The sequence below is a fragment of the Mirounga angustirostris genome, unplaced genomic scaffold (assembly GCF_029215605.1).
Source record: "Mirounga angustirostris isolate CCGP_5_RB_7025 unplaced genomic scaffold, mMirAng1.0.hap1 SCAF_6, whole genome shotgun sequence".
In the NCBI taxonomy this organism is placed as follows: domain Eukaryota; kingdom Metazoa; phylum Chordata; class Mammalia; order Carnivora; family Phocidae; genus Mirounga; species Mirounga angustirostris.
Window position 1 is genome coordinate 88288105 of NW_026991714.1, and position 23254 is coordinate 88311358.

A 23254-nucleotide genomic window follows, 5' to 3' on the forward strand; every position below is an offset into this window, starting at 1 on the left:
TCTGTCTTGGGGCCAGAGCGGGGGTGTGTGTTGGATACTCTGTCTGTGTTCTCCCTCTCTGTCCCTCTCTTCCTCTCTGTCTACATCTCCGTCCGTCCGTCCGTCCGTGTCTCTGTCTTTCCCCGTGGGTCTGTGCGTCTGTCTATGCCAGCCGGCTTCCGGTGTCCCTCAGTCGGGTCCTCTTGTCGGTGGGTGGGCAGGGGAAGGGTGGCGGAGGAAGGGCGACGGGGTTGGGCTGATGAGGAGGGTCCCTGGGGGCGCCGGTGGCTCCGGGTTGGCTTGGAGCCAGGCGGGGTGGAGAGGCAGAAAGGCCTGGTGGCCGGCCTGGCTTGGCCTAGGGCGACGGGTGGGACGCTGGGGGTGGGGGGCGCGGAAAACACCTCAGGGGCCGCGCCCACCGCGCCCCGCCCCGACGCTTCCCTTTGCCATGCCGGTAGCCAGGAGGCGGTGGGGCGGCGGCGGCCCCCGGGACTGGAGAGTCCCCGGCAGGGAGAGCGCCCGGACTTCCACGACTGCGGGGCACCGGAGGGGCCACGTCCCCTGGGCGGCTGGCAGGCAGGCAGGTGCAAGGCGCAGGGCAGGCGGGGTTCGGGTGAGGGCTGAGGAGGGGCACGGCTGGGCCCGGGAGGCGCAGAGCAGGCTCTTAGGGCGGCCAGCGGCAGCCGCACACGTCTACGGCCATACCACCCTGAACGCGCCCGATCTCGTCTGATCTCGGAAGCTAAGCAGGGTCGGGCCTGGTTAGTACTTGGATGGGAGACCGCCTGGGAATACCGGGTGCTGTAGGCTTTTTTCTTTGCCTTTTCTTTCCCCTTGGGCCACCCTTCCCATACCTTTACCGCCACAGCACCCCGCCCCCTTGCCCAACTAGGCTTCCTCCAAACGCCCCGTGCCCCCCTGGCCCCTCGCCAGCCGCGCACCGCACCGCGAGTCCCTGGCTCGCAGCAGGTGCCCCCTGCAGGGGCAGGCGTCTTCCAGCCAGCCCTTGGGCCTCCAAGCCACCACGCCCACGCACACCGGATCCAGAGGGCTGGGCTGGGGGTCGATGGGGGCGGGCGGGGTGGGCGAAGGCGACGCCTTCGGAGGGAGGGAACGCGGGAGGGCGACGAAGACCCTGGCACCGATGGGCCGGGGCCAGCGCGGGCCGGACGGCACCCGCTCTGGGCAGGCGTGTCCTCCCATGGTCCTGCGCCTCGGGCCCTCATCCCCACATCCCCTAGCCATTCCATCGGGCCGCCCGGAGCGCACGACCGCACTGGGCAACTGGCCCCACCTTAGGCCTGGGCCCGCCTCCACCTTGTCCCCAGCAGCCCTGGGGTGCGCTCCCACCCGCGGGCATTCCCTTCCTTCCCTTGGAACACCGTCCCTTTGCCCCCGTGCCGGGGGTCCCCGCTCCGGGTGGGCAGGACACAAGATGGCCGGTCGCCCGGGGCCTCCCCCCTTGGCGCCCGGGACCACCCGCTGGCACCAGAATCCGTGCTTAGTCTCCCTGCAACAGCGAAGCGAAGACCGAGGCTCGCTCGCTCAGCAAGATGGGGAGAGGGGGGCGCCCTGCACCTCGCCCCAAAGCAGCCCCCCATATAAAGGACGACAGCAGAGGAGGAATCGCCCACATGCCCCGAGGACCAGAGTGGGTCCAGGGCGGGAACGGGAGCAGAGCGGGTCTCGTGACGCCTTGGCTGCGCATCTCGGCCCCGAGGGGCTCCTCGGTGCCCAGAGCCCACCCAAGCACGACCACCCTCCCGAGGGCTAGCTGCCTAGCCAACACAGTCTCCTCCTGTTTGTGTGTGGGGGGGGGCGGGGGGATGGGTGGGGGGGTGGGTGGGGGTGTGGGGGTGTGGGGGTGTGTGGGGTGTGTGGGGTGTGGGGTGTGGGGTGGGGGGTGTGTGTCTGTTTCTGTGGTGTGCCCCTGTGTCTCCGTCCCTGTCCGCATCCAGGTCAGGGTCCGCGTCTGTCTGTCTTGGGGCCAGAGCGGGGGCGTGTGTTGGATACTCTGTCTGTGTCTCCCTCTCTGTCTCTCTCTTCCTCTCTGTCTACATCTCCGTCCGTCCGTGTCTCTGTCTTTCCCCGTGGGTCTGTGCGTCTGTCTATGCCAGCCGGCTTCTGGTGTCCCTCAGTCGGGTCCTCTTGTCGGTGGGTGGGCAGGGGAAGGGTGGCGGAGGAAGGGCGACGGGGTTGGGCTGATGAGGAGGGTCCCTGGGGGCGCCGGTGGCTCCGGGTTGGCTTGGAACCAGGCCGGGGTGGAGAGGCGGAAGGGCCTGGTGGCGGGCCTGGCTTGCCCTAAGGGCGGCGGGTGGGGCGCCGGGGGTGGGGGGGCGCGGAGAACAGCGCGCGGGCCACGCCCCCCGCGCCCCGACGCTCCCCTTGGCCCTCTCGGGAGCCAGGCGGCGGCCCCCGGGTCTGGAGAGTATCGGGCCGTGAGAGCGCTCGGTGTTCCGCGACTGCGGGGCGCTGGAGGCGCCACGTCCTCTGGGCGGTTTGGCAGGCAGGCAGGTGCAAGGCACAGGGCAGGCGTGGGGCGGTTGGGGGCTGAGGAGGGGCACGGCTGCGGCCCGGAGGCACAGAGCAGGCTCTTAGGGCGGCCAGCGGCAGCGGCACACGTCTACGGCCATACCACCCTGAACGCGCCCGATCTCGTCTGATCTCGGAAGCTAAGCAGGGTCGGGCCTGGTTAGTACTTGGATGGGAGACCGCCTGGGAATACCGGGTGCTGTAGGCTTTTTTTCTTTGCCTTTTCTTTCCCCTTCGGCCTCCCTTCCTCTCCCTTCGCCGCCACAGTCCCCCCCCCCCGCCCCGCCCCCTCCGCCCCTTGCCCAACAAGGCCTCCTGCAAACGCCCGGTGCCCCCCTGGCCCCTCGCCAGCCGCGCACCGCACCGAGGGTCCCTGTCTCGCAGCTTGTGCCCGCTGCACCGGCAGGCAGCCCCCAGCCCTTCCACCTCACAGCCACCACGCCCACGCACACCCGATCCAGAGGGGCGGGCTGGGGGAGGTGGGGGCGGGCTGGGTGGGCGGAGGCGGCGGCTTCGCAGGGAGGGAAAGGGGGAGGGCGGCGAGGACCGCCCGCGGGCTTGGGGCGGGGGGAGCGCGGGCGGGACGGCACCCCGTCTCGGCAGGCGTGCCCTCCCAAGGTCCTGCGCCTCGGGGCCTCATCCCCGGAGCCCCTAGCCATTCCCTTGGGCCGCCCCGAGTGCACAAGCGCACCGGGCAACCGGCCCCACCTTAGGCCTGGGCCCGCCTCCACCTTCTCCCCACCCGCCCTGGGCTGCGCTCCCGCGCGCGCGGGCATTCCCTTCCTTCCCGCGGAACACCGTCCCTCTGCCCCCAGGCCGGGGGTCCTCGCTCCGTGTGGGCAGGACACAAGATGGCCGACCGCCCGGGGCCTCCCCCGTTGGCACCCGGGACCACCCGTTGGCCCCCGACTCCGTGCTCAGTGTCCCCGCAACAGCGAAGCGCACAGCGAGGCTCGCTCGCTCGGCAAGACGGCGGGAGGGGGCGGCCCTGCACCACGCCCCAAAGCGGCCCCCCAAATAAAGGACGAGAGCAGAGGAGGAATCGCCCGCACGCCCCCAGGCCCAGAGTGGGTCCTGGGCGGGAACGGGAGCAGGGCGGGTCTCCTGAGGCCTTGGCTGCGCGACCTCGGCCCCGGGGGGCTCCTCGGTGCCCAGAGCCCACCCAAGCACGACCACCCTCCCGAGGAGGGCTAGCTGCCTAGCCAACACAGTCTCTTCCTCTGTGTGTGTGTGTGTGTGTGTGTGTGTGGTGTGTGTGTGGTGTGTGTGGTGTGTGTGTGGTGTGTGTGTCTGTTTCTGGGGTGTGCCCCTGTGTCTCCGTCCCTGTCCGCATCCAGGTCAGGGTCCGCGTCTGTCTGTCTTGGGGCCAGAGCGGGGGTGTGTGTTGGATACTCTGTCTGTGTTCTCCCTCTCTGTCCCTCTCTTCCTCTCTGTCTACATCTCCGTCCGTCCGTCCGTCCGTGTCTCTGTCTTTCCCCGTGGGTCTGTGCGTCTGTCTATGCCAGCCGGCTTCCGGTGTCCCTCAGTCGGGTCCTCTTGTCGGTGGGTGGGCAGGGGAAGGGTGGCGGAGGAAGGGCGACGGGGTTGGGCTGATGAGGAGGGTCCCTGGGGGCGCCGGTGGCTCCGGGTTGGCTTGGAGCCAGGCGGGGTGGAGAGGCAGAAAGGCCTGGTGGCCGGCCTGGCTTGGCCTAGGGCGACGGGTGGGACGCTGGGGGTGGGGGGCGCGGAAAACACCTCAGGGGCCGCGCCCACCGCGCCCCGCCCCGACGCTTCCCTTTGCCATGCCGGTAGCCAGGAGGCGGTGGGGCGGCGGCGGCCCCCGGGACTGGAGAGTCCCCGGCAGGGAGAGCGCCCGGACTTCCACGACTGCGGGGCACCGGAGGGGCCACGTCCCCTGGGCGGCTGGCAGGCAGGCAGGTGCAAGGCGCAGGGCAGGCGGGGTTCGGGTGAGGGCTGAGGAGGGGCACGGCTGGGCCCGGGAGGCGCAGAGCAGGCTCTTAGGGCGGCCAGCGGCAGCCGCACACGTCTACGGCCATACCACCCTGAACGCGCCCGATCTCGTCTGATCTCGGAAGCTAAGCAGGGTCGGGCCTGGTTAGTACTTGGATGGGAGACCGCCTGGGAATACCGGGTGCTGTAGGCTTTTTTCTTTGCCTTTTCTTTCCCCTTGGGCCACCCTTCCCATACCTTTACCGCCACAGCACCCCGCCCCCTTGCCCAACTAGGCTTCCTCCAAACGCCCCGTGCCCCCCTGGCCCCTCGCCAGCCGCGCACCGCACCGCGAGTCCCTGGCTCGCAGCAGGTGCCCCCTGCAGGGGCAGGCGTCTTCCAGCCAGCCCTTGGGCCTCCAAGCCACCACGCCCACGCACACCGGATCCAGAGGGCTGGGCTGGGGGTCGATGGGGGCGGGCGGGGTGGGCGAAGGCGACGCCTTCGGAGGGAGGGAACGCGGGAGGGCGACGAAGACCCTGGCACCGATGGGCCGGGGCCAGCGCGGGCCGGACGGCACCCGCTCTGGGCAGGCGTGTCCTCCCATGGTCCTGCGCCTCGGGCCCTCATCCCCACATCCCCTAGCCATTCCATCGGGCCGCCCGGAGCGCACGACCGCACTGGGCAACTGGCCCCACCTTAGGCCTGGGCCCGCCTCCACCTTGTCCCCAGCAGCCCTGGGGTGCGCTCCCACCCGCGGGCATTCCCTTCCTTCCCTTGGAACACCGTCCCTTTGCCCCCGTGCCGGGGGTCCCCGCTCCGGGTGGGCAGGACACAAGATGGCCGGTCGCCCGGGGCCTCCCCCCTTGGCGCCCGGGACCACCCGCTGGCACCAGAATCCGTGCTTAGTCTCCCTGCAACAGCGAAGCGAAGACCGAGGCTCGCTCGCTCAGCAAGATGGGGAGAGGGGGGCGCCCTGCACCTCGCCCCAAAGCAGCCCCCCATATAAAGGACGACAGCAGAGGAGGAATCGCCCACATGCCCCGAGGACCAGAGTGGGTCCAGGGCGGGAACGGGAGCAGAGCGGGTCTCGTGACGCCTTGGCTGCGCATCTCGGCCCCGAGGGGCTCCTCGGTGCCCAGAGCCCACCCAAGCACGACCACCCTCCCGAGGGCTAGCTGCCTAGCCAACACAGTCTCCTCCTGTTTGTGTGTGGGGGGGGGCGGGGGGATGGGTGGGGGGGTGGGTGGGGGTGTGGGGGTGTGGGGGTGTGTGGGGTGTGTGGGGTGTGGGGTGTGGGGTGGGGGGTGTGTGTCTGTTTCTGTGGTGTGCCCCTGTGTCTCCGTCCCTGTCCGCATCCAGGTCAGGGTCCGCGTCTGTCTGTCTTGGGGCCAGAGCGGGGGCGTGTGTTGGATACTCTGTCTGTGTCTCCCTCTCTGTCTCTCTCTTCCTCTCTGTCTACATCTCCGTCCGTCCGTGTCTCTGTCTTTCCCCGTGGGTCTGTGCGTCTGTCTATGCCAGCCGGCTTCTGGTGTCCCTCAGTCGGGTCCTCTTGTCGGTGGGTGGGCAGGGGAAGGGTGGCGGAGGAAGGGCGACGGGGTTGGGCTGATGAGGAGGGTCCCTGGGGGCGCCGGTGGCTCCGGGTTGGCTTGGAACCAGGCCGGGGTGGAGAGGCGGAAGGGCCTGGTGGCGGGCCTGGCTTGCCCTAAGGGCGGCGGGTGGGGCGCCGGGGGTGGGGGGGCGCGGAGAACAGCGCGCGGGCCACGCCCCCCGCGCCCCGACGCTCCCCTTGGCCCTCTCGGGAGCCAGGCGGCGGCCCCCGGGTCTGGAGAGTATCGGGCCGTGAGAGCGCTCGGTGTTCCGCGACTGCGGGGCGCTGGAGGCGCCACGTCCTCTGGGCGGTTTGGCAGGCAGGCAGGTGCAAGGCACAGGGCAGGCGTGGGGCGGTTGGGGGCTGAGGAGGGGCACGGCTGCGGCCCGGAGGCGCAGAGCAGGCTCTTAGGGCGGCCAGCGGCAGCGGCACACGTCTACGGCCATACCACCCTGAACGCGCCCGATCTCGTCTGATCTCGGAAGCTAAGCAGGGTCGGGCCTGGTTAGTACTTGGATGGGAGACCGCCTGGGAATACCGGGTGCTGTAGGCTTTTTTTCTTTGCCTTTTCTTTCCCCTTCGGCCTCCCTTCCTCTCCCTTCGCCGCCACAGTCCCCCCCCCCGCCCCGCCCCCTCCGCCCCTTGCCCAACAAGGCCTCCTGCAAACGCCCGGTGCCCCCCTGGCCCCTCGCCAGCCGCGCACCGCACCGAGGGTCCCTGTCTCGCAGCTTGTGCCCGCTGCACCGGCAGGCAGCCCCCAGCCCTTCCACCTCACAGCCACCACGCCCACGCACACCCGATCCAGAGGGGCGGGCTGGGGGAGGTGGGGGCGGGCTGGGTGGGCGGAGGCGGCGGCTTCGCAGGGAGGGAAAGGGGGAGGGCGGCGAGGACCGCCCGCGGGCTTGGGGCGGGGGGAGCGCGGGCGGGACGGCACCCCGTCTCGGCAGGCGTGCCCTCCCAAGGTCCTGCGCCTCGGGGCCTCATCCCCGGAGCCCCTAGCCATTCCCTTGGGCCGCCCCGAGTGCACAAGCGCACCGGGCAACCGGCCCCACCTTAGGCCTGGGCCCGCCTCCACCTTCTCCCCACCCGCCCTGGGCTGCGCTCCCGCGCGCGCGGGCATTCCCTTCCTTCCCGCGGAACACCGTCCCTCTGCCCCCAGGCCGGGGGTCCTCGCTCCGTGTGGGCAGGACACAAGATGGCCGACCGCCCGGGGCCTCCCCCGTTGGCACCCGGGACCACCCGTTGGCCCCCGACTCCGTGCTCAGTGTCCCCGCAACAGCGAAGCGCACAGCGAGGCTCGCTCGCTCGGCAAGACGGCGGGAGGGGGCGGCCCTGCACCACGCCCCAAAGCGGCCCCCCAAATAAAGGACGAGAGCAGAGGAGGAATCGCCCGCACGCCCCCAGGCCCAGAGTGGGTCCTGGGCGGGAACGGGAGCAGGGCGGGTCTCCTGAGGCCTTGGCTGCGCGACCTCGGCCCCGGGGGGCTCCTCGGTGCCCAGAGCCCACCCAAGCACGACCACCCTCCCGAGGAGGGCTAGCTGCCTAGCCAACACAGTCTCTTCCTCTGTGTGTGTGTGTGTGTGTGTGTGTGGTGTGTGTGTGGTGTGTGTGGTGTGTGTGTGGTGTGTGTGTCTGTTTCTGGGGTGTGCCCCTGTGTCTCCGTCCCTGTCCGCATCCAGGTCAGGGTCCGCGTCTGTCTGTCTTGGGGCCAGAGCGGGGGTGTGTGTTGGATACTCTGTCTGTGTTCTCCCTCTCTGTCCCTCTCTTCCTCTCTGTCTACATCTCCGTCCGTCCGTCCGTCCGTGTCTCTGTCTTTCCCCGTGGGTCTGTGCGTCTGTCTATGCCAGCCGGCTTCCGGTGTCCCTCAGTCGGGTCCTCTTGTCGGTGGGTGGGCAGGGGAAGGGTGGCGGAGGAAGGGCGACGGGGTTGGGCTGATGAGGAGGGTCCCTGGGGGCGCCGGTGGCTCCGGGTTGGCTTGGAGCCAGGCGGGGTGGAGAGGCAGAAAGGCCTGGTGGCCGGCCTGGCTTGGCCTAGGGCGACGGGTGGGACGCTGGGGGTGGGGGGCGCGGAAAACACCTCAGGGGCCGCGCCCACCGCGCCCCGCCCCGACGCTTCCCTTTGCCATGCCGGTAGCCAGGAGGCGGTGGGGCGGCGGCGGCCCCCGGGACTGGAGAGTCCCCGGCAGGGAGAGCGCCCGGACTTCCACGACTGCGGGGCACCGGAGGGGCCACGTCCCCTGGGCGGCTGGCAGGCAGGCAGGTGCAAGGCGCAGGGCAGGCGGGGTTCGGGTGAGGGCTGAGGAGGGGCACGGCTGGGCCCGGGAGGCGCAGAGCAGGCTCTTAGGGCGGCCAGCGGCAGCCGCACACGTCTACGGCCATACCACCCTGAACGCGCCCGATCTCGTCTGATCTCGGAAGCTAAGCAGGGTCGGGCCTGGTTAGTACTTGGATGGGAGACCGCCTGGGAATACCGGGTGCTGTAGGCTTTTTTCTTTGCCTTTTCTTTCCCCTTGGGCCACCCTTCCCATACCTTTACCGCCACAGCACCCCGCCCCCTTGCCCAACTAGGCTTCCTCCAAACGCCCCGTGCCCCCCTGGCCCCTCGCCAGCCGCGCACCGCACCGCGAGTCCCTGGCTCGCAGCAGGTGCCCCCTGCAGGGGCAGGCGTCTTCCAGCCAGCCCTTGGGCCTCCAAGCCACCACGCCCACGCACACCGGATCCAGAGGGCTGGGCTGGGGGTCGATGGGGGCGGGCGGGGTGGGCGAAGGCGACGCCTTCGGAGGGAGGGAACGCGGGAGGGCGACGAAGACCCTGGCACCGATGGGCCGGGGCCAGCGCGGGCCGGACGGCACCCGCTCTGGGCAGGCGTGTCCTCCCATGGTCCTGCGCCTCGGGCCCTCATCCCCACATCCCCTAGCCATTCCATCGGGCCGCCCGGAGCGCACGACCGCACTGGGCAACTGGCCCCACCTTAGGCCTGGGCCCGCCTCCACCTTGTCCCCAGCAGCCCTGGGGTGCGCTCCCACCCGCGGGCATTCCCTTCCTTCCCTTGGAACACCGTCCCTTTGCCCCCGTGCCGGGGGTCCCCGCTCCGGGTGGGCAGGACACAAGATGGCCGGTCGCCCGGGGCCTCCCCCCTTGGCGCCCGGGACCACCCGCTGGCACCAGAATCCGTGCTTAGTCTCCCTGCAACAGCGAAGCGAAGACCGAGGCTCGCTCGCTCAGCAAGATGGGGAGAGGGGGGCGCCCTGCACCTCGCCCCAAAGCAGCCCCCCATATAAAGGACGACAGCAGAGGAGGAATCGCCCACATGCCCCGAGGACCAGAGTGGGTCCAGGGCGGGAACGGGAGCAGAGCGGGTCTCGTGACGCCTTGGCTGCGCATCTCGGCCCCGAGGGGCTCCTCGGTGCCCAGAGCCCACCCAAGCACGACCACCCTCCCGAGGGCTAGCTGCCTAGCCAACACAGTCTCCTCCTGTTTGTGTGTGGGGGGGGGCGGGGGGATGGGTGGGGGGGTGGGTGGGGGTGTGGGGGTGTGGGGGTGTGTGGGGTGTGTGGGGTGTGGGGTGTGGGGTGGGGGGTGTGTGTCTGTTTCTGTGGTGTGCCCCTGTGTCTCCGTCCCTGTCCGCATCCAGGTCAGGGTCCGCGTCTGTCTGTCTTGGGGCCAGAGCGGGGGCGTGTGTTGGATACTCTGTCTGTGTCTCCCTCTCTGTCTCTCTCTTCCTCTCTGTCTACATCTCCGTCCGTCCGTGTCTCTGTCTTTCCCCGTGGGTCTGTGCGTCTGTCTATGCCAGCCGGCTTCTGGTGTCCCTCAGTCGGGTCCTCTTGTCGGTGGGTGGGCAGGGGAAGGGTGGCGGAGGAAGGGCGACGGGGTTGGGCTGATGAGGAGGGTCCCTGGGGGCGCCGGTGGCTCCGGGTTGGCTTGGAACCAGGCCGGGGTGGAGAGGCGGAAGGGCCTGGTGGCGGGCCTGGCTTGCCCTAAGGGCGGCGGGTGGGGCGCCGGGGGTGGGGGGGCGCGGAGAACAGCGCGCGGGCCACGCCCCCCGCGCCCCGACGCTCCCCTTGGCCCTCTCGGGAGCCAGGCGGCGGCCCCCGGGTCTGGAGAGTATCGGGCCGTGAGAGCGCTCGGTGTTCCGCGACTGCGGGGCGCTGGAGGCGCCACGTCCTCTGGGCGGTTTGGCAGGCAGGCAGGTGCAAGGCACAGGGCAGGCGTGGGGCGGTTGGGGGCTGAGGAGGGGCACGGCTGCGGCCCGGAGGCACAGAGCAGGCTCTTAGGGCGGCCAGCGGCAGCGGCACACGTCTACGGCCATACCACCCTGAACGCGCCCGATCTCGTCTGATCTCGGAAGCTAAGCAGGGTCGGGCCTGGTTAGTACTTGGATGGGAGACCGCCTGGGAATACCGGGTGCTGTAGGCTTTTTTTCTTTGCCTTTTCTTTCCCCTTCGGCCTCCCTTCCTCTCCCTTCGCCGCCACAGTCCCCCCCCCCCGCCCCGCCCCCTCCGCCCCTTGCCCAACAAGGCCTCCTGCAAACGCCCGGTGCCCCCCTGGCCCCTCGCCAGCCGCGCACCGCACCGAGGGTCCCTGTCTCGCAGCTTGTGCCCGCTGCACCGGCAGGCAGCCCCCAGCCCTTCCACCTCACAGCCACCACGCCCACGCACACCCGATCCAGAGGGGCGGGCTGGGGGAGGTGGGGGCGGGCTGGGTGGGCGGAGGCGGCGGCTTCGCAGGGAGGGAAAGGGGGAGGGCGGCGAGGACCGCCCGCGGGCTTGGGGCGGGGGGAGCGCGGGCGGGACGGCACCCCGTCTCGGCAGGCGTGCCCTCCCAAGGTCCTGCGCCTCGGGGCCTCATCCCCGGAGCCCCTAGCCATTCCCTTGGGCCGCCCCGAGTGCACAAGCGCACCGGGCAACCGGCCCCACCTTAGGCCTGGGCCCGCCTCCACCTTCTCCCCACCCGCCCTGGGCTGCGCTCCCGCGCGCGCGGGCATTCCCTTCCTTCCCGCGGAACACCGTCCCTCTGCCCCCAGGCCGGGGGTCCTCGCTCCGTGTGGGCAGGACACAAGATGGCCGACCGCCCGGGGCCTCCCCCGTTGGCACCCGGGACCACCCGTTGGCCCCCGACTCCGTGCTCAGTGTCCCCGCAACAGCGAAGCGCACAGCGAGGCTCGCTCGCTCGGCAAGACGGCGGGAGGGGGCGGCCCTGCACCACGCCCCAAAGCGGCCCCCCAAATAAAGGACGAGAGCAGAGGAGGAATCGCCCGCACGCCCCCAGGCCCAGAGTGGGTCCTGGGCGGGAACGGGAGCAGGGCGGGTCTCCTGAGGCCTTGGCTGCGCGACCTCGGCCCCGGGGGGCTCCTCGGTGCCCAGAGCCCACCCAAGCACGACCACCCTCCCGAGGAGGGCTAGCTGCCTAGCCAACACAGTCTCTTCCTCTGTGTGTGTGTGTGTGTGTGTGTGTGGTGTGTGTGTGGTGTGTGTGGTGTGTGTGTGGTGTGTGTGTCTGTTTCTGGGGTGTGCCCCTGTGTCTCCGTCCCTGTCCGCATCCAGGTCAGGGTCCGCGTCTGTCTGTCTTGGGGCCAGAGCGGGGGTGTGTGTTGGATACTCTGTCTGTGTTCTCCCTCTCTGTCCCTCTCTTCCTCTCTGTCTACATCTCCGTCCGTCCGTCCGTCCGTGTCTCTGTCTTTCCCCGTGGGTCTGTGCGTCTGTCTATGCCAGCCGGCTTCCGGTGTCCCTCAGTCGGGTCCTCTTGTCGGTGGGTGGGCAGGGGAAGGGTGGCGGAGGAAGGGCGACGGGGTTGGGCTGATGAGGAGGGTCCCTGGGGGCGCCGGTGGCTCCGGGTTGGCTTGGAGCCAGGCGGGGTGGAGAGGCAGAAAGGCCTGGTGGCCGGCCTGGCTTGGCCTAGGGCGACGGGTGGGACGCTGGGGGTGGGGGGCGCGGAAAACACCTCAGGGGCCGCGCCCACCGCGCCCCGCCCCGACGCTTCCCTTTGCCATGCCGGTAGCCAGGAGGCGGTGGGGCGGCGGCGGCCCCCGGGACTGGAGAGTCCCCGGCAGGGAGAGCGCCCGGACTTCCACGACTGCGGGGCACCGGAGGGGCCACGTCCCCTGGGCGGCTGGCAGGCAGGCAGGTGCAAGGCGCAGGGCAGGCGGGGTTCGGGTGAGGGCTGAGGAGGGGCACGGCTGGGCCCGGGAGGCGCAGAGCAGGCTCTTAGGGCGGCCAGCGGCAGCCGCACACGTCTACGGCCATACCACCCTGAACGCGCCCGATCTCGTCTGATCTCGGAAGCTAAGCAGGGTCGGGCCTGGTTAGTACTTGGATGGGAGACCGCCTGGGAATACCGGGTGCTGTAGGCTTTTTTCTTTGCCTTTTCTTTCCCCTTGGGCCACCCTTCCCATACCTTTACCGCCACAGCACCCCGCCCCCTTGCCCAACTAGGCTTCCTCCAAACGCCCCGTGCCCCCCTGGCCCCTCGCCAGCCGCGCACCGCACCGCGAGTCCCTGGCTCGCAGCAGGTGCCCCCTGCAGGGGCAGGCGTCTTCCAGCCAGCCCTTGGGCCTCCAAGCCACCACGCCCACGCACACCGGATCCAGAGGGCTGGGCTGGGGGTCGATGGGGGCGGGCGGGGTGGGCGAAGGCGACGCCTTCGGAGGGAGGGAACGCGGGAGGGCGACGAAGACCCTGGCACCGATGGGCCGGGGCCAGCGCGGGCCGGACGGCACCCGCTCTGGGCAGGCGTGTCCTCCCATGGTCCTGCGCCTCGGGCCCTCATCCCCACATCCCCTAGCCATTCCATCGGGCCGCCCGGAGCGCACGACCGCACTGGGCAACTGGCCCCACCTTAGGCCTGGGCCCGCCTCCACCTTGTCCCCAGCAGCCCTGGGGTGCGCTCCCACCCGCGGGCATTCCCTTCCTTCCCTTGGAACACCGTCCCTTTGCCCCCGTGCCGGGGGTCCCCGCTCCGGGTGGGCAGGACACAAGATGGCCGGTCGCCCGGGGCCTCCCCCCTTGGCGCCCGGGACCACCCGCTGGCACCAGAATCCGTGCTTAGTCTCCCTGCAACAGCGAAGCGAAGACCGAGGCTCGCTCGCTCAGCAAGATGGGGAGAGGGGGGCGCCCTGCACCTCGCCCCAAAGCAGCCCCCCATATAAAGGACGACAGCAGAGGAGGAATCGCCCACATGCCCCGAGGACCAGAGTGGGTCCAGGGCGGGAACGGGAGCAGAGCGGGTCTCGTGACGCCTTGGCTGCGCATCTCGGCCCCGAGGGGCTCCTCGGTGCCCAGAGCCCACCCAAGCACGACCACCCTCCCGAGGGCTAGCTGCCTAGCCAACACAGTCTCCTCCTGTTTGTGTGTGGGGGGGGGCGGGGGGATGGGTGGGGGGGTGGGTGGGGGGGTGGGGGTGTGGGGGTGTGTGGGGTGTGTGGGGTGTGGGGTGTGGGGTGGGGGGTGTGTGTCTGTTTCTGTGGTGTGCCCCTGTGTCTCCGTCCCTGTCCGCATCCAGGTCAGGGTCCGCGTCTGTCTGTCTTGGGGCCAGAGCGGGGGCGTGTGTTGGATACTCTGTCTGTGTCTCCCTCTCTGTCTCTCTCTTCCTCTCTGTCTACATCTCCGTCCGTCCGTGTCTCTGTCTTTCCCCGTGGGTCTGTGCGTCTGTCTATGCCAGCCGGCTTCTGGTGTCCCTCAGTCGGGTCCTCTTGTCGGTGGGTGGGCAGGGGAAGGGTGGCGGAGGAAGGGCGACGGGGTTGGGCTGATGAGGAGGGTCCCTGGGGGCGCCGGTGGCTCCGGGTTGGCTTGGAACCAGGCCGGGGTGGAGAGGCGGAAGGGCCTGGTGGCGGGCCTGGCTTGCCCTAAGGGCGGCGGGTGGGGCGCCGGGGGTGGGGGGGCGCGGAGAACAGCGCGCGGGCCACGCCCCCCGCGCCCCGACGCTCCCCTTGGCCCTCTCGGGAGCCAGGCGGCGGCCCCCGGGTCTGGAGAGTATCGGGCCGTGAGAGCGCTCGGTGTTCCGCGACTGCGGGGCGCTGGAGGCGCCACGTCCTCTGGGCGGTTTGGCAGGCAGGCAGGTGCAAGGCACAGGGCAGGCGTGGGGCGGTTGGGGGCTGAGGAGGGGCACGGCTGCGGCCCGGAGGCGCAGAGCAGGCTCTTAGGGCGGCCAGCGGCAGCGGCACACGTCTACGGCCATACCACCCTGAACGCGCCCGATCTCGTCTGATCTCGGAAGCTAAGCAGGGTCGGGCCTGGTTAGTACTTGGATGGGAGACCGCCTGGGAATACCGGGTGCTGTAGGCTTTTTTTCTTTGCCTTTTCTTTCCCCTTCGGCCTCCCTTCCTCTCCCTTCGCCGCCACAGTCCCCCCCCCCGCCCCGCCCCCTCCGCCCCTTGCCCAACAAGGCCTCCTGCAAACGCCCGGTGCCCCCCTGGCCCCTCGCCAGCCGCGCACCGCACCGAGGGTCCCTGTCTCGCAGCTTGTGCCCGCTGCACCGGCAGGCAGCCCCCAGCCCTTCCACCTCACAGCCACCACGCCCACGCACACCCGATCCAGAGGGGCGGGCTGGGGGAGGTGGGGGCGGGCTGGGTGGGCGGAGGCGGCGGCTTCGCAGGGAGGGAAAGGGGGAGGGCGGCGAGGACCGCCCGCGGGCTTGGGGCGGGGGGAGCGCGGGCGGGACGGCACCCCGTCTCGGCAGGCGTGCCCTCCCAAGGTCCTGCGCCTCGGGGCCTCATCCCCGGAGCCCCTAGCCATTCCCTTGGGCCGCCCCGAGTGCACAAGCGCACCGGGCAACCGGCCCCACCTTAGGCCTGGGCCCGCCTCCACCTTCTCCCCACCCGCCCTGGGCTGCGCTCCCGCGCGCGCGGGCATTCCCTTCCTTCCCGCGGAACACCGTCCCTCTGCCCCCAGGCCGGGGGTCCTCGCTCCGTGTGGGCAGGACACAAGATGGCCGACCGCCCGGGGCCTCCCCCGTTGGCACCCGGGACCACCCGTTGGCCCCCGACTCCGTGCTCAGTGTCCCCGCAACAGCGAAGCGCACAGCGAGGCTCGCTCGCTCGGCAAGACGGCGGGAGGGGGCGGCCCTGCACCACGCCCCAAAGCGGCCCCCCAAATAAAGGACGAGAGCAGAGGAGGAATCGCCCGCACGCCCCCAGGCCCAGAGTGGGTCCTGGGCGGGAACGGGAGCAGGGCGGGTCTCCTGAGGCCTTGGCTGCGCGACCTCGGCCCCGGGGGGCTCCTCGGTGCCCAGAGCCCACCCAAGCACGACCACCCTCCCGAGGAGGGCTAGCTGCCTAGCCAACACAGTCTCTTCCTCTGTGTGTGTGTGTGTGTGTGTGTGTGTGGTGTGTGTGTGGTGTGTGTGGTGTGTGTGTGGTGTGTGTGTCTGTTTCTGGGGTGTGCCCCTGTGTCTCCGTCCCTGTCCGCATCCAGGTCAGGGTCCGCGTCTGTCTGTCTTGGGGCCAGAGCGGGGGTGTGTGTTGGATACTCTGTCTGTGTTCTCCCTCTCTGTCCCTCTCTTCCTCTCTGTCTACATCTCCGTCCGTCCGTCCGTCCGTGTCTCTGTCTTTCCCCGTGGGTCTGTGCGTCTGTCTATGCCAGCCGGCTTCCGGTGTCCCTCAGTCGGGTCCTCTTGTCGGTGGGTGGGCAGGGGAAGGGTGGCGGAGGAAGGGCGACGGGGTTGGGCTGATGAGGAGGGTCCCTGGGGGCGCCGGTGGCTCCGGGTTGGCTTGGAGCCAGGCGGGGTGGAGAGGCAGAAAGGCCTGGTGGCCGGCCTGGCTTGGCCTAGGGCGACGGGTGGGACGCTGGGGGTGGGGGGCGCGGAAAACACCTCAGGGGCCGCGCCCACCGCGCCCCGCCCCGACGCTTCCCTTTGCCATGCCGGTAGCCAGGAGGCGGTGGGGCGGCGGCGGCCCCCGGGACTGGAGAGTCCCCGGCAGGGAGAGCGCCCGGACTTCCACGACTGCGGGGCACCGGAGGGGCCACGTCCCCTGGGCGGCTGGCAGGCAGGCAGGTGCAAGGCGCAGGGCAGGCGGGGTTCGGGTGAGGGCTGAGGAGGGGCACGGCTGGGCCCGGGAGGCGCAGAGCAGGCTCTTAGGGCGGCCAGCGGCAGCCGCACACGTCTACGGCCATACCACCCTGAACGCGCCCGATCTCGTCTGATCTCGGAAGCTAAGCAGGGTCGGGCCTGGTTAGTACTTGGATGGGAGACCGCCTGGGAATACCGGGTGCTGTAGGCTTTTTTCTTTGCCTTTTCTTTCCCCTTGGGCCACCCTTCCCATACCTTTACCGCCACAGCACCCCGCCCCCTTGCCCAACTAGGCTTCCTCCAAACGCCCCGTGCCCCCCTGGCCCCTCGCCAGCCGCGCACCGCACCGCGAGTCCCTGGCTCGCAGCAGGTGCCCCCTGCAGGGGCAGGCGTCTTCCAGCCAGCCCTTGGGCCTCCAAGCCACCACGCCCACGCACACCGGATCCAGAGGGCTGGGCTGGGGGTCGATGGGGGCGGGCGGGGTGGGCGAAGGCGACGCCTTCGGAGGGAGGGAACGCGGGAGGGCGACGAAGACCCTGGCACCGATGGGCCGGGGCCAGCGCGGGCCGGACGGCACCCGCTCTGGGCAGGCGTGTCCTCCCATGGTCCTGCGCCTCGGGCCCTCATCCCCACATCCCCTAGCCATTCCATCGGGCCGCCCGGAGCGCACGACCGCACTGGGCAACTGGCCCCACCTTAGGCCTGGGCCCGCCTCCACCTTGTCCCCAGCAGCCCTGGGGTGCGCTCCCACCCGCGGGCATTCCCTTCCTTCCCTTGGAACACCGTCCCTTTGCCCCCGTGCCGGGGGTCCCCGCTCCGGGTGGGCAGGACACAAGATGGCCGGTCGCCCGGGGCCTCCCCCCTTGGCGCCCGGGACCACCCGCTGGCACCAGAATCCGTGCTTAGTCTCCCTGCAACAGCGAAGCGAAGACCGAGGCTCGCTCGCTCAGCAAGATGGGGAGAGGGGGGCGCCCTGCACCTCGCCCCAAAGCAGCCCCCCATATAAAGGACGACAGCAGAGGAGGAATCGCCCACATGCCCCGAGGACCAGAGTGGGTCCAGGGCGGGAACGGGAGCAGAGCGGGTCTCGTGACGCCTTGGCTGCGCATCTCGGCCCCGAGGGGCTCCTCGGTGCCCAGAGCCCACCCAAGCACGACCACCCTCCCGAGGGCTAGCTGCCTAGCCAACACAGTCTCCTCCTGTTTGTGTGTGTGGGGGGGGGGGGATGGGTGGGGGGGTGGGTGGGGGTGTGGGGGTGTGGGGGTGTGTGGGGTGTGTGGGGTGTGGGGTGTGGGGTGGGGGGTGTGTGTCTGTTTCTGTGGTGTGCCCCTGTGTCTCCGTCCCTGTCCGCATCCAGGTCAGGGTCCGCGTCTGTCTGTCTTGGGGCCAGAGCGGGGGCGTGTGTTGGATACTCTGTCTGTGTCTCCCTCTCTGTCTCTCTCTTCCTCTCTGTCTACATCTCCGTCCGTCCGTGTCTCTGTCTTTCCCCGTGGGTCTGTGCGTCTGTCTATGCCAGCCGGCTTCTGGTGTCCCTCAGTCGGGTCCTCTTGTCGGTGGGTGGGCAGGGGAAGGGTGGCGGAGGAAGGGCGACGGGGTTGGGCTGATGAGGAGGGTCCCTGGGGGCGCCGGTGGCTCCGGGTTGGCTTGGAACCAGGCCGGGGTGGAGAGGCGGAAGGGCCTGGTGGCGGGCCTGGCTTGCCCTAAGGGCGGCGGGTGGGGCGCCGGGGGTGGGGGGGCGCGGAGAACAGCGCGCGGGCCACGCCCCCCGCGCCCCGACGCTCCCCTTGGCCCTCTCGGGAGCCAGGCGGCGGCCCCCGGGTCTGGAGAGTATCGGGCCGTGAGAGCGCTCGGTGTTCCGCGACTGCGGGGCGCTGGAGGCGCCACGTCCTCTGGGCGGTTTGGCAGGCAGGCAGGTGCAAGGCACAGGGCAGGCGTGGGGCGGTTGGGGGCTGAGGAGGGGCACGGCTGCGGCCCGGAGGCGCAGAGCAGGCTCTTAGGGCGGCCAGCGGCAGCGGCACACGTCTACGGCCATACCACCCTGAACGCGCCCGATCTCGTCTGATCTCGGAAGCTAAGCAGGGTCGGGCCTGGTTAGTACTTGGATGGGAGACCGCCTGGGAATACCGGGTGCTGTAGGCTTTTTTTCTTTGCCTTTTCTTTCCCCTTCGGCCTCCCTTCCTCTCCCTTCGCCGCCACAGTCCCCCCCCCCGCCCCGCCCCCTCCGCCCCTTGCCCAACAAGGCCTCCTGCAAACGCCCGGTGCCCCCCTGGCCCCTCGCCAGCCGCGCACCGCACCGAGGGTCCCTGTCTCGCAGCTTGTGCCCGCTGCACCGGCAGGCAGCCCCCAGCCCTTCCACCTCACAGCCACCACGCCCACGCACACCCGATCCAGAGGGGCGGGCTGGGGGAGGTGGGGGCGGGCTGGGTGGGCGGAGGCGGCGGCTTCGCAGGGAGGGAAAGGGGGAGGGCGGCGAGGACCGCCCGCGGGCTTGGGGCGGGGGGAGCGCGGGCGGGACGGCACCCCGTCTCGGCAGGCGTGCCCTCCCAAGGTCCTGCGCCTCGGGGCCTCATCCCCGGAGCCCCTAGCCATTCCCTTGGGCCGCCCCGAGTGCACAAGCGCACCGGGCAACCGGCCCCACCTTAGGCCTGGGCCCGCCTCCACCTTCTCCCCACCCGCCCTGGGCTGCGCTCCCGCGCGCGCGGGCATTCCCTTCCTTCCCGCGGAACACCGTCCCTCTGCCCCCAGGCCGGGGGTCCTCGCTCCGTGTGGGCAGGACACAAGATGGCCGACCGCCCGGGGCCTCCCCCGTTGGCACCCGGGACCACCCGTTGGCCCCCGACTCCGTGCTCAGTGTCCCCGCAACAGCGAAGCGCACAGCGAGGCTCGCTCGCTCGGCAAGACGGCGGGAGGGGGCGGCCCTGCACCACGCCCCAAAGCGGCCCCCCAAATAAAGGACGAGAGCAGAGGAGGAATCGCCCGCACGCCCCCAGGCCCAGAGTGGGTCCTGGGCGGGAACGGGAGCAGGGCGGGTCTCCTGAGGCCTTGGCTGCGCGACCTCGGCCCCGGGGGGCTCCTCGGTGCCCAGAGCCCACCCAAGCACGACCACCCTCCCGAGGAGGGCTAGCTGCCTAGCCAACACAGTCTCTTCCTCTGTGTGTGTGTGTGTGTGTGTGTGTGTGGTGTGTGTGTGGTGTGTGTGGTGTGTGTGTGGTGTGTGTGTCTGTTTCTGGGGTGTGCCCCTGTGTCTCCGTCCCTGTCCGCATCCAGGTCAGGGTCCGCGTCTGTCTGTCTTGGGGCCAGAGCGGGGGTGTGTGTTGGATACTCTGTCTGTGTTCTCCCTCTCTGTCCCTCTCTTCCTCTCTGTCTACATCTCCGTCCGTCCGTCCGTCCGTGTCTCTGTCTTTCCCCGTGGGTCTGTGCGTCTGTCTATGCCAGCCGGCTTCCGGTGTCCCTCAGTCGGGTCCTCTTGTCGGTGGGTGGGCAGGGGAAGGGTGGCGGAGGAAGGGCGACGGGGTTGGGCTGATGAGGAGGGTCCCTGGGGGCGCCGGTGGCTCCGGGTTGGCTTGGAGCCAGGCGGGGTGGAGAGGCAGAAAGGCCTGGTGGCCGGCCTGGCTTGGCCTAGGGCGACGGGTGGGACGCTGGGGGTGGGGGGCGCGGAAAACACCTCAGGGGCCGCGCCCACCGCGCCCCGCCCCGACGCTTCCCTTTGCCATGCCGGTAGCCAGGAGGCGGTGGGGCGGCGGCGGCCCCCGGGACTGGAGAGTCCCCGGCAGGGAGAGCGCCCGGACTTCCACGACTGCGGGGCACCGGAGGGGCCACGTCCCCTGGGCGGCTGGCAGGCAGGCAGGTGCAAGGCGCAGGGCAGGCGGGGTTCGGGTGAGGGCTGAGGAGGGGCACGGCTGGGCCCGGGAGGCGCAGAGCAGGCTCTTAGGGCGGCCAGCGGCAGCCGCACACGTCTACGGCCATACCACCCTGAACGCGCCCGATCTCGTCTGATCTCGGAAGCTAAGCAGGGTCGGGCCTGGTTAGTACTTGGATGGGAGACCGCCTGGGAATACCGGGTGCTGTAGGCTTTTTTCTTTGCCTTTTCTTTCCCCTTGGGCCACCCTTCCCATACCTTTACCGCCACAGCACCCCGCCCCCTTGCCCAACTAGGCTTCCTCCAAACGCCCCGTGCCCCCCTGGCCCCTCGCCAGCCGCGCACCGCACCGCGAGTCCCTGGCTCGCAGCAGGTGCCCCCTGCAGGGGCAGGCGTCTTCCAGCCAGCCCTTGGGCCTCCAAGCCACCACGCCCACGCACACCGGATCCAGAGGGCTGGGCTGGGGGTCGATGGGGGCGGGCGGGGTGGGCGAAGGCGACGCCTTCGGAGGGAGGGAACGCGGGAGGGCGACGAAGACCCTGGCACCGATGGGCCGGGGCCAGCGCGGGCCGGACGGCACCCGCTCTGGGCAGGCGTGTCCTCCCATGGTCCTGCGCCTCGGGCCCTCATCCCCACATCCCCTAGCCATTCCATCGGGCCGCCCGGAGCGCACGACCGCACTGGGCAACTGGCCCCACCTTAGGCCTGGGCCCGCCTCCACCTTGTCCCCAGCAGCCCTGGGGTGCGCTCCCACCCGCGGGCATTCCCTTCCTTCCCTTGGAACACCGTCCCTTTGCCCCCGTGCCGGGGGTCCCCGCTCCGGGTGGGCAGGACACAAGATGGCCGGTCGCCCGGGGCCTCCCCCCTTGGCGCCCGGGACCACCCGCTGGCACCAGAATCCGTGCTTAGTCTCCCTGCAACAGCGAAGCGAAGACCGAGGCTCGCTCGCTCAGCAAGATGGGGAGAGGGGGGCGCCCTGCACCTCGCCCCAAAGCAGCCCTTCATATAAAGGACGACAGCAGAGGAGGAATCGCCCACATGCCCCGAGGACCAGAGTGGGTCCAGGGCGGGAACGGGAGCAGAGCGGGTCTCGTGACGCCTTGGCTGCGCATCTCGGCCCCGAGGGGCTCCTCGGTGCCCAGAGCCCACCCAAGCACGACCACCCTCCCGAGGGCTAGCTGCCTAGCCAACACAGTCTCCTCCTGTTTGTGTGTGTGTGGGGGGGGGGATGGGTGGGGGGGTGGGTGGGGGGGTGGGGGTGTGGGGGTGTGTGGGGTGTGTGGGGTGTGGGGTGTGGGGTGGGGGGTGTGTGTCTGTTTCTGTGGTGTGCCCCTGTGTCTCCGTCCCTGTCCGCATCCAGGTCAGGGTCCGCGTCTGTCTGTCTTGGGGCCAGAGCGGGGGCGTGTGTTGGATACTCTGTCTGTGTCTCCCTCTCTGTCTCTCTCTTCCTCTCTGTCTACATCTCCGTCCGTCCGTGTCTCTGTCTTTCCCCGTGGGTCTGTGCGTCTGTCTATGCCAGCCGGCTTCTGGTGTCCCTCAGTCGGGTCCTCTTGTCGGTGGGTGGGCAGGGGAAGGGTGGCGGAGGAAGGGCGACGGGGTTGGGCTGATGAGGAGGGTCCCTGGGGGCGCCGGTGGCTCCGGGTTGGCTTGGAACCAGGCCGGGGTGGAGAGGCGGAAGGGCCTGGTGGCGGGCCTGGCTTGCCCTAAGGGCGGCGGGTGGGGCGCCGGGGGTGGGGGGGCGCGGAGAACAGCGCGCGGGCCACGCCCCCCGCGCCCCGACGCTCCCCTTGGCCCTCTCGGGAGCCAGGCGGCGGCCCCCGGGTCTGGAGAGTATCGGGCCGTGAGAGCGCTCGGTGTTCCGCGACTGCGGGGCGCTGGAGGCGCCACGTCCTCTGGGCGGTTTGGCAGGCAGGCAGGTGCAAGGCACAGGGCAGGCGTGGGGCGGTTGGGGGCTGAGGAGGGGCACGGCTGCGGCCCGGAGGCGCAGAGCAGGCTCTTAGGGCGGCCAGCGGCAGCGGCACACGTCTACGGCCATACCACCCTGAACGCGCCCGATCTCGTCTGATCTCGGAAGCTAAGCAGGGTCGGGCCTGGTTAGTACTTGGATGGGAGACCGCCTGGGAATACCGGGTGCTGTAGGCTTTTTTTCTTTGCCTTTTCTTTCCCCTTCGGCCTCCCTTCCTCTCCCTTCGCCGCCACAGTCCCCCCCCCCGCCCCGCCCCCTCCGCCCCTTGCCCAACAAGGCCTCCTGCAAACGCCCGGTGCCCCCCTGGCCCCTCGCCAGCCGCGCACCGCACCGAGGGTCCCTGTCTCGCAGCTTGTGCCCGCTGCACCGGCAGGCAGCCCCCAGCCCTTCCACCTCACAGCCACCACGCCCACGCACACCCGATCCAGAGGGGCGGGCTGGGGGAGGTGGGGGCGGGCTGGGTGGGCGGAGGCGGCGGCTTCGCAGGGAGGGAAAGGGGGAGGGCGGCGAGGACCGCCCGCGGGCTTGGGGCGGGGGGAGCGCGGGCGGGACGGCACCCCGTCTCGGCAGGCGTGCCCTCCCAAGGTCCTGCGCCTCGGGGCCTCATCCCCGGAGCCCCTAGCCATTCCCTTGGGCCGCCCCGAGTGCACAAGCGCACCGGGCAACCGGCCCCACCTTAGGCCTGGGCCCGCCTCCACCTTCTCCCCACCCGCCCTGGGCTGCGCTCCCGCGCGCGCGGGCATTCCCTTCCTTCCCGCGGAACACCGTCCTTCTGCCCCCAGGCCGGGGGTCCTCGCTCCGTGTGGGCAGGACACAAGATGGCCGACCGCCCGGGGCCTCCCCCGTTGGCACCCGGGACCACCCGTTGGCCCCCGACTCCGTGCTCAGTGTCCCCGCAACAGCGAAGCGCACAGCGAGGCTCGCTCGCTCGGCAAGACGGCGGGAGGGGGCGGCCCTGCACCACGCCCCAAAGCGGCCCCCCAAATAAAGGACGAGAGCAGAGGAGGAATCGCCCGCACGCCCCCAGGCCCAGAGTGGGTCCTGGGCGGGAACGGGAGCAGGGCGGGTCTCCTGAGGCCTTGGCTGCGCGACCTCGGCCCCGGGGGGCTCCTCGGTGCCCAGAGCCCACCCAAGCACGACCACCCTCCCGAGGAGGGCTAGCTGCCTAGCCAACACAGTCTCTTCCTCTGTGTGTGTGTGTGTGTGTGTGTGTGTGGTGTGTGTGTGGTGTGTGTGGTGTGTGTGTGGTGTGTGTGTCTGTTTCTGGGGTGTGCCCCTGTGTCTCCGTCCCTGTCCGCATCCAGGTCAGGGTCCGCGTCTGTCTGTCTTGGGGCCAGAGCGGGGGTGTGTGTTGGATACTCTGTCTGTGTTCTCCCTCTCTGTCCCTCTCTTCCTCT

The 23254-nt window shown here is 70.6% G+C and overlaps 12 non-coding genes across 12 annotated transcripts; all 12 read left to right on the forward strand.

The window, feature by feature from the left end:
• Window positions 1-670: 670 nt before the first annotated feature.
• LOC135364922 (5S ribosomal RNA) lies at window positions 671-789 on the forward strand. The gene has a single exon (XR_010412730.1). It is a non-coding gene; the product is annotated as a 5S ribosomal RNA (ribosomal RNA).
• A 1811-nt stretch (window positions 790-2600) lies between these two features.
• On the forward strand, window positions 2601-2719 carry LOC135364923 (5S ribosomal RNA). The gene has a single exon (XR_010412731.1). It is a non-coding gene; the product is annotated as a 5S ribosomal RNA (ribosomal RNA).
• Window positions 2720-4535: 1816 nt separating this feature from the next.
• On the forward strand, window positions 4536-4654 carry LOC135364924 (5S ribosomal RNA). The gene has a single exon (XR_010412732.1). It is a non-coding gene; the product is annotated as a 5S ribosomal RNA (ribosomal RNA).
• A 1811-nt stretch (window positions 4655-6465) lies between these two features.
• Window positions 6466-6584, forward strand: LOC135364925 (5S ribosomal RNA). The gene has a single exon (XR_010412733.1). It is a non-coding gene; the product is annotated as a 5S ribosomal RNA (ribosomal RNA).
• Window positions 6585-8397: 1813 nt separating this feature from the next.
• LOC135364926 (5S ribosomal RNA) lies at window positions 8398-8516 on the forward strand. Its single transcript, XR_010412734.1, has one exon. It is a non-coding gene; the product is annotated as a 5S ribosomal RNA (ribosomal RNA).
• A 1811-nt stretch (window positions 8517-10327) lies between these two features.
• On the forward strand, window positions 10328-10446 carry LOC135364927 (5S ribosomal RNA). Its single transcript, XR_010412735.1, has one exon. It is a non-coding gene; the product is annotated as a 5S ribosomal RNA (ribosomal RNA).
• Window positions 10447-12260: 1814 nt separating this feature from the next.
• Window positions 12261-12379, forward strand: LOC135364928 (5S ribosomal RNA). Its single transcript, XR_010412736.1, has one exon. It is a non-coding gene; the product is annotated as a 5S ribosomal RNA (ribosomal RNA).
• A 1811-nt stretch (window positions 12380-14190) lies between these two features.
• Window positions 14191-14309, forward strand: LOC135364929 (5S ribosomal RNA). The gene has a single exon (XR_010412737.1). It is a non-coding gene; the product is annotated as a 5S ribosomal RNA (ribosomal RNA).
• A 1815-nt stretch (window positions 14310-16124) lies between these two features.
• LOC135364931 (5S ribosomal RNA) lies at window positions 16125-16243 on the forward strand. The gene has a single exon (XR_010412739.1). It is a non-coding gene; the product is annotated as a 5S ribosomal RNA (ribosomal RNA).
• A 1809-nt stretch (window positions 16244-18052) lies between these two features.
• On the forward strand, window positions 18053-18171 carry LOC135364932 (5S ribosomal RNA). Its single transcript, XR_010412740.1, has one exon. It is a non-coding gene; the product is annotated as a 5S ribosomal RNA (ribosomal RNA).
• Window positions 18172-19986: 1815 nt separating this feature from the next.
• Window positions 19987-20105, forward strand: LOC135364933 (5S ribosomal RNA). Its single transcript, XR_010412741.1, has one exon. It is a non-coding gene; the product is annotated as a 5S ribosomal RNA (ribosomal RNA).
• A 1809-nt stretch (window positions 20106-21914) lies between these two features.
• LOC135364934 (5S ribosomal RNA) lies at window positions 21915-22033 on the forward strand. Its single transcript, XR_010412742.1, has one exon. It is a non-coding gene; the product is annotated as a 5S ribosomal RNA (ribosomal RNA).
• Window positions 22034-23254: the final 1221 nt, after the last annotated feature.